We start from the raw sequence: 8,248 nt of genomic DNA on the forward strand, positions 1-8,248 counted from the left end.
GCCATTTATCGAATAACACTTTTGCCATATGGATTTATAAAGCTGCAATATCTTCTGTGCATTAATCTCCTTTTGCTACTATAGGAAATTACCACGAACTTAGTGAATTATTAAAGCACATTTATTACCTTACAGTTCTGTAAACCAGGAGTCCAACATAGGTCCCATTGGGCTAACATCAAGGTATGCGTGAGGCTATGATCTTTCTGGATTCTCTAGGGCATGCTCTGTTTCCCTGCCTTTTCCAGCTTGTAGAGCATGCTCACATGTCTTTATTCATGGCCCTTCACCTCCACCTTGAAAGCCAGCAATATGAGTCAAGCCCTCTTCAGGTTTCATTAATCAGGCACTTTGTATCATTGCATCTCTTTCCACAGCCAGGAAAATTCTCTGCTTCTAAGGACTCTTGATTAAATTGCACCCATCTGTAGAATTCTGTTATAAAAGGAATTCTTTAATAATCCCCTCTCAGCTTCAACAGAAACAAGTCATAAGAATTGCGGCAGATGCAGGGTAGAGGGGATCAATGGGGGAAAAAAGAGGGGCATCTCTAACACTTTCAACAATAAAGATAAATTAAAAATGAAATAAAATAGCCACGTAGTTTTTGAGTTTTTTAAGTAAATGGATTTAAAATGTAAAACCAATCTAGCTAAAATATAGTGATATTTACTAAATTATTAGATTTGGTAAATCCAGTATAATTTTCCAGTCCATGGAGATTAAATAGTCATTTAGAGATTTCCTAGAGCCAAAATAAATTAACTACCTGCTTTTAGATTTTGACAGAAATATTAAAGAAAACCATGACAACAATATGCGTTCTAAGTGCGTTGGTGTTTGTGTTTAATTATAAATAAGTTTTTTCTGTTAATCTGATGAAGAAATAGGGTCACATATAATACAAGATATTAGATCTAGATGAATTTTTAATTTTAATGATCAACTCAGCTGGGGATTTATTTCAAATAATACTCTTAAAACTCCAGGACCTCTAAAGAATGCCTTTCTGCTGGTAATTGATTGTAATTATATTACAAACAAAGTTTGGGTGCTGTAGAACGTAACAAGCTCAAGTAGAAAATAAATAAAAGGTTGAATGAAAATTCACAAAGGGAGAATCTTTAAACCCAGAAATTTTAACTTTATAGCAATTCTCTTTGTCTCTGGTTTTATTTGGTAGGCTATACACTTCTTGACAAAGTAGACAGAAGATGTTATCACAAAATTAGCAATATTTTACGCTAATAAAGTATACTTCAAAACATTCATGTTAAATATAGGAGACATTCAGCAGAAAAAAGAAACAAAAACAAACGTAACCACATATATCCTGATATATCCTGGATTCTGTGTGTGGAGTTTTTCATCCATTTGGAGTGAAGTTACTAAACATTAGAAAGGTTATGACTGTTTCAGTTTTTGGACTGCAAGCCGAGCTATATCCTTGTGATATTTCTTTCGCTTCTCTCTTCTCTCCTACATCTATGTTTACTCATCACTGGTCTTTTGCTAGAGACTTAGCAAACTGGGCTAAATTTATTTTCTTTGGTGTTCTTTCCTGTAAATTTTTTGGTTTCTATTGTTGAGACTATTACAGATGTTTCTCACCCCCTTTACTTTCCAACTCATTTCTTTTCTCCTCACATCATACATATACTTAATTCTTGTACTGCACATATGAGGGAAAAGCTAATCTGTATGGTTTATGCTTATTAGTTGAATATGGCTAAACTAATCCTAAGCAAAATTTATTTTATCTTTATTTTAAAAGATGGCTGATTTTTTAACTTGTGTCTATAACTTAGTTATTCCCTTAATCCACCAAAATAAAAAAACAGTGCATTCCTTAAAGATTTCTCCCTAACGTTACCTAGGAAATGCATCGTATAAAGAATTAGACACAGTCCATTAAATAAAACCTTAACAGAGTTTTATGTTGCTAATAAGAATGGGACTAGCTCCATCACAGTTATTTCAAATTTGTAGACTTGCTCAAGGAAAATGTTATCTTTAGAACAAAGGTGCAAACTGTGAACTATTTTAATCTTTGAGTTTTCGTGATGTTCTTGTTCGGAACATAAAGGCTTCTTATGTAGGGCGGAATAACTGAAAAGTTAAGGTTCCCCAGCTGGTTTGCGACAGCAAGTTTTACCAGCAGCTCCATCTCTTGTCCTCTCTAGACAGACAAAGGGCGCTCAGTGTGCTACCCTGTGCTGAAGTGGGGGGCCTGGAGGCAGTCAAGCATGGAGAGTTAGTGATCTTTCTAAAATAGCTATTGAAATTATAGTCCTAACTGGCTCCATGCAGGTTTACTTGAAACAATTGCTGTCTATTTAGTTTTGAGATCAACAATCCGTGCATAATCATTAACACAAAAATCCACTTAATTACCTACCATTCCTTTTCAGAATCTTTACACTCCTTCCTGCAAGAAATCTCCCCATCTCCCAGCTGTGGGGATTTTGGTAGATAGGAATTAATGCAATTTAAATAAACAGTCTTTTTTTAGAAGAGAAAGAGCAGGAGAAGAAGAGAGAGAGAGAATGCTTCTTCAGAAAAGCCCAGAAATATCAATTTTAGAATTAAACCTATATTCCATTAAATTTATTTTGAGGGAATGACTCATTTGCTCACATGACATTTCTGAAAATAAAAAGAAAATGTCAGTTCTATTACCTTGGTTGTAATGAGGAGTGGGCATTGTGTGGTAACAGCTAGCAAGGTGTAGAGATTAAATAAGATTTTATAATTAGTATGTAAATTTTTAGAGAGGCCAAATAAAGGTTTAATGTTTCAATATTAAATTTTTCTCGAATATTTGCAATTTATTCTTTGGCTACTTTTTCAAACACCTTAAAGCATGCTTAATACACATGATTACGTGATTATTCAGCTATGCTTATCTCTTAACTCATTTGTATATTTATATATTCATGGAGTTAATTTCCAAGATACCTTCAGGTAACTTTTTTTCCCCCTTTAAATTCTGTGAGGTATATTTGACTGGCAGTTTTCAATCTTAGGGTTTTGTTTTGCTCTTTTACTTTTTGTAATGTTCAGCAACTGTTCTAACATCATAATAATGTTATTAATATTAGTAGTGATAGTGATATAAAAATGCATTGTTAGAGTAGTTGTGGCTTACAAAAAGTTTGTAATTTCCCTGTGAAAAATATAAAACTCAATATTCATTAACATTTATTTTTAAAAGTGTAACTTAATTTCATTTAATTAAAAAGTTTATATGAATAGAATATTTAGTTTAAGGAAGCTTTAATAAATAGAAGTTTAAGAGAAAAAAAAAAAAACAGAACTCAATTCTGTTTGCATCTAGCCTTTTGTCCATGACCATGCTGTTCTTTACATAGTTGCAATTATATGGGGTACATGTTTTTTATTTTGCCTTTTAATTTATCATTATGTAAAAATTTTAGTCTAAAATCTGAAAAAGACCGTTTATACGAAAAGAAGAAAGGCATGATTATTAAGCATCTTAAACATTTTTTTAGTTAATCAAAACTTAAGGAATTGTAGACTAATATATGATTTGGAATATTTCTTGCCCATCAATGTAATGATAACTCCTAACTGTGGACAAAATGCAGAGAAACAAGCTTTCTCACACACTCATAAAGAAAAGGAGCATGAATGGTTAAACAGTTTATGAAAGCACTATGCAAATATGTTACAAGACTGTAAACACATTCATATATTGTTCAGCTCAAATAATTCTACTCTGGGGAAATGATCTGAAGGAAACAATAAAAGAAGAATAGAGGCAAAACATGCAGTTGAAAACATTTTAAGCATAAAAATTAGAAAATAGTGTAAATGCTGAATAACATAAATATCTTAAACAACTTACTGTCTATTGTTTCCATTCAATAGTATGTGTTGATTTAAAATGTTTACCAATAATATTTTAAAAATTATTTCTTTATGCTCTTCTTGCATAGGTTTTTCTCCATTTTTTTTTTTTTTTTGTCCTTGGTTTGGCTCATGTTAACAACATTCAGAAGCAGAGAGACTCTCTCTTCCTCTAAACTCAGCTTGTTTTGGAACTAGGCTCCTGTGTCAGGGAGGAGTGAGTTCAGAATTGCAGGAGCTGAATAAATCGATACCTCTACATTATAAGGCTGCTGTGTAATGGGGACAGAGTAAAACAGACTCTGGGCATGCAAGCAACTAGATCTGAAAGAGAGCTGGTGTAATATAGTATTGTAATTGTCATGGAGCTGATCGCAAATAAAGAAAAAAAGGAATGAAACTGCAATAGCATTTATTAAACTTTTTCTCTTTTTTACAATAAAATTACCTCTTTTATTTTCAAAAAAATATAGGGCAGGGGGAGCAACATGATAAGATGAATTCATTTAAAAAGGGGAACCAGTGCAGGGAGGACACAATACACAGGGGATCCCAGTCCGCAGGCAATGTGGGGAAAGGGGGGGACCAGGGCCAGGAGGCCACCAAGCATGAGGCACCCATGCCCACCTTCAGCTGGGAGGAGATTCGAATCACAACCTGCATAACAACAAGTGGCCCGTAATCCACCACAAGGTCTACAACATCACTCAATAGCCCAGCCACCACCCAGAGGGCCACCAGGTCACCAGGCACTAGTAGGGGAAGGTGCTAGGATGCCTTCAGTGCCTTCCACCATGATCTTGATTTTGTGCACAAGTTCAGGAAGCCCCTGCTGATCAGCGAGCTGGTCCTGGGGGAGGCCAGACTGTCAGGGGCAAGAACCCTCAGATCACCAAGGACTCCCAGGCTCTTCGGAAGACAACCGAGGGCAGGAACCTGTTCAAGAGCAACCACCTATTCTTCCTCCCCCTCCTGGCCCACGCCCTGGTCATGGAGGGCACTGCATGCTTAGCCCTCTTTACTTCGACAATGGCTGGTTTCCAACCGTCATCACAGCCTTTGTCCTTGCTACTTCTCAGGCCCAAGCTAGGTGGCTGCAACATGATGACAGCCACCTCTCTGCTTAGAAGAGGTGCATATGGAACCATATCATACCCAAGTTCATCATTGACCACTTAGAGGATGCCTCTGCCAGCTGGTGGAACCATCAGTCTCTGGAGGGACAGCAGCTCCTTGGATCCATGTATTCTCAGCAGCAGGGTCTCAGGCTGCCCACAGTGCTACAACTCAAAGGCTTGTCACACTAGATACTGCTCCTCTTAGCTTACCAGAGCTGGGGGACAACATGTCCTTCTCCAAAGGCCCCCACTCTGAGCTTGTTCCTGTCTGCACAGCCTCTTGTAGGCTAGGTTCCAAACTCTGGATCCCTCCCAAGGCAGGGGCTCCCCTCCCACTCCTCACTCTCTTGTCTCCTCAGCTCCTGGCCTTCAGCCACAAACTCCTCCTAGTCACACTTTCTATGTGGCCCCCGTTAGGTCCTCCCAATCCCCAAGGTCCTTGCAGTCACCTACTAGGGGGCTCCCTCCCTCTCTTCCCCACTCTCCCTCCAACAGTGTTGGCCCTGACAGTGACAGTCCAGGCTACCATGGCCTTAGTGAGTGACCCCGGCTCAGCCCACTGGCCTCCAGGGCAGGTGGTCAGAGGTAGACTGTCACAGTACCCAGACCCAATGACACCAGGTCAGAATGTATCCTGTTGTAAAAGATTAAAAAAACAGACAAAAAAAACACCCAGTAAAAGACAATCCCAACATGGCTCCCTGACAAGCAATAGAGCACTTTGGAGAAGGTTTCCAAGGCTCCAGAGTCTAAGACCTCCCAACTAGGACAAACATCTGAATGGGAGTGGGGGATGGGGCTTAGTCTACAGGCCCCTGACCTGGCCCTGGACCTCAGCAGAGCCCATCTGCAGGACTGACCCTTTGGGCCCCAGGTCATAGGCTCTGGAGATGGGAAGAGGGTAGAAGTTGGTGGGAAGGGAAGTGTACAAGCCCCAGTCAGAGGGTGCCAGTGGGGTGAGGAGGACATTATCCTGGGCCCAAGGTCAGAGCTGGAAGCAGCCTGGAATCACAAGCATCACCCTACAAAAGCGCAGTCCCTGAGTGCGGTCAGAGGGTGGAACCCCACCTGCAGCATCAGGGAGCCACCTTGCCTGACTAGGACCCAGTCCTGCTAACCCCAAGAGCAGCTGAGGGAGAACAGAGAGAGTGTGAGACCTGAAGGGCAGGCTGCAGAGAATCCAGGTGCATCTGTGAACCTTTGCTCTAGCAGATGTTTAGGGGCAGAGGGTGGAAGAAGATACAGAACTATCTCTTTCTCTGCTCCTGGAGGGAGGGACTGACAGAGGGCAGGCCCCATTAAAGAGGATGTTGGAAGGTGAAGTGAAGAGAAAATGGGGAGGAAAACAGGAGCAAGTCCAAAACTGGGGTCTGTGAGCCAGCATGTATCCCTTCCTCATGGACACTCCTCAAAACAAAACCCACCCCTCCTTTTGGCCATCATCCCCACCTACTCCCCCTTCTTCAAGGACAACCAAGGGCTGCAGCTTTATTTGTGGACATAGGTTTCCAGCCATAGCTGCCCAGACTTGTTCAGGGACCTGATGATATCTTGCAAGGCCCTCAGCAGCTGCTTTTCCTGGTACTAGATGCTGTCCTTGGCAGAGAGACTTCACCAATGTAGAAGACCCTGTGGAAGTTGTGCTGGGGCATGGTGGGAAAGAGGTGGTGCCCCATATGGAAGTTAAGGTGTCTGCTGAACCAGTCACTGAAGAATTGTCCCATGTTGCAGGTGGCTGCCAGCTGACTGCTGAACCAGTCGTTGTAGAGCACTCGGTCAATCTCTATGAAGATGTGATTCATCTGCCTAACCCAGACACACCAGTGGCTCTCCAGGAACCTGATGAAGTTGAGGAAGAGGATGGCTCCCAGGATGTCATAGAAAGAAATGTAGGTGATGAAGAAACAGGCATAGTAGCTGATGGCCCAGGCCAAGTCCACCCAATCTTTGTTAACCATCATGGGCATGATGATCTGGTACTGGAAGTACATAGGGATGAGCAGTGGTGGCCCAGCCAGGAAGAAACACTCATGCAGGTGCCTGTAGGGCAGGTATTTCAGTTTCTTCTTGCCGAACTCAATGGGTTGTCATTCGCCCAGGACAAACACATGCAGCATGTTCACATCCGGATCCTTCTGGAAGATGTTGGTCTTGGCATGATGCCGGAAGTGCAGAAGTTTCCACCAGCTGACAAAGGCATCCTCTAAGTGGCCAATCATGTCCTTGCAGATGATACGGTTCCACATGGACTTCTACTAGGCAGAGAGGTGGCTGTCATCATGTTGCAGCCACCTAGCTTGGGCCTGAGAAGTAGCAAGGACAAAGGCTGAGATAACGGTTGGAATCCAGCCATTGCCAAAGTAAAAGAGGGCTAAGCATGCAGTGCCCTCCATGACCATGGTGTGGGCCAGGATGGGGAGGAAGAAAAGGAGGTTGCTCTTGAACAAGTTTCTGCCCTTGGTGGTCTTCCTCAGAGCCCAGAAGTCCTCAGTAATAGAGGAGTTCTTGCCCCTGTCAAGCTGGGCTCCTCCCTGGCCAACTAGCCATCACCAGGGGCTTCATGAATTTGTGCACAAAATCAAGATCATGGTAGCAGGCATGGAAGGCATCCTAACATCTTCCCCCATCTTGCCTGATGCAGGACTAACCACTTGCTGTTAGGCAGGTTGTGCTTCTGAATCTCCTCCCAGCTGAAAGTGGGCATGGGCACCTCACCCTTGGTGACCTCCTGGCCCTGGTCCCCCCCTTTCCCCATGTTGCCTACGAACTGGGATCCCCTGTGTATTGTATCCCCCCTGCACAGGTTGTCCTTTTTAAATGAATTCATTTTTTATCTTATCAGCAACCTAGCAATACTGGTACTTTTATCAATATTCTACAAATTGAAATACAGAGGCTTACGGAGTAGAATTAATTAATTTGCTCAAGGTTAGAGTCATTGGCATTTTCAACCAGTTTTAAACTGTAAATCCTATACTTATTCTGTGGATCATGTTACTTCATGACTGGTAGCAACAAGCAATCATGATTTCTTTTTAGCAAACTTCTTAAGTAAGTTGTCTATGCTTTATTTTTATATTAAGGCATTGATCTATATTTTAGCAATGTGAGGAGAAATATAAAATATACAATTTAAAATAAAATTGTAAAGTTTTTGTGAAAATAATGGATAGTGGAGGTAGTGTTATAGTCCCTGAAGAGACCAAGGAATATGAAAATGGGGACTTTATATAATAAAATCACCTGCATATTAGCCAGAG

At 41.2% G+C, this 8,248-nt stretch overlaps 1 pseudogene; it reads right to left on the bottom strand.

Annotated features, from left to right (window-relative positions):
- Positions 1 to 6,476: 6,476 nt before the first annotated feature.
- Positions 6,477 to 7,743, bottom strand: LOC107537344 (acyl-CoA 6-desaturase pseudogene; annotated as a pseudogene).
- Between the last annotated feature and the right edge of the window lie 505 nt (positions 7,744 to 8,248).

Source organism: Miniopterus natalensis, chromosome 10 (assembly GCF_054644295.1).
Source record: "Miniopterus natalensis isolate mMinNat1 chromosome 10, mMinNat1.hap1, whole genome shotgun sequence".
Classification (NCBI taxonomy): Eukaryota; Metazoa; Chordata; class Mammalia; order Chiroptera; family Miniopteridae; genus Miniopterus; species Miniopterus natalensis.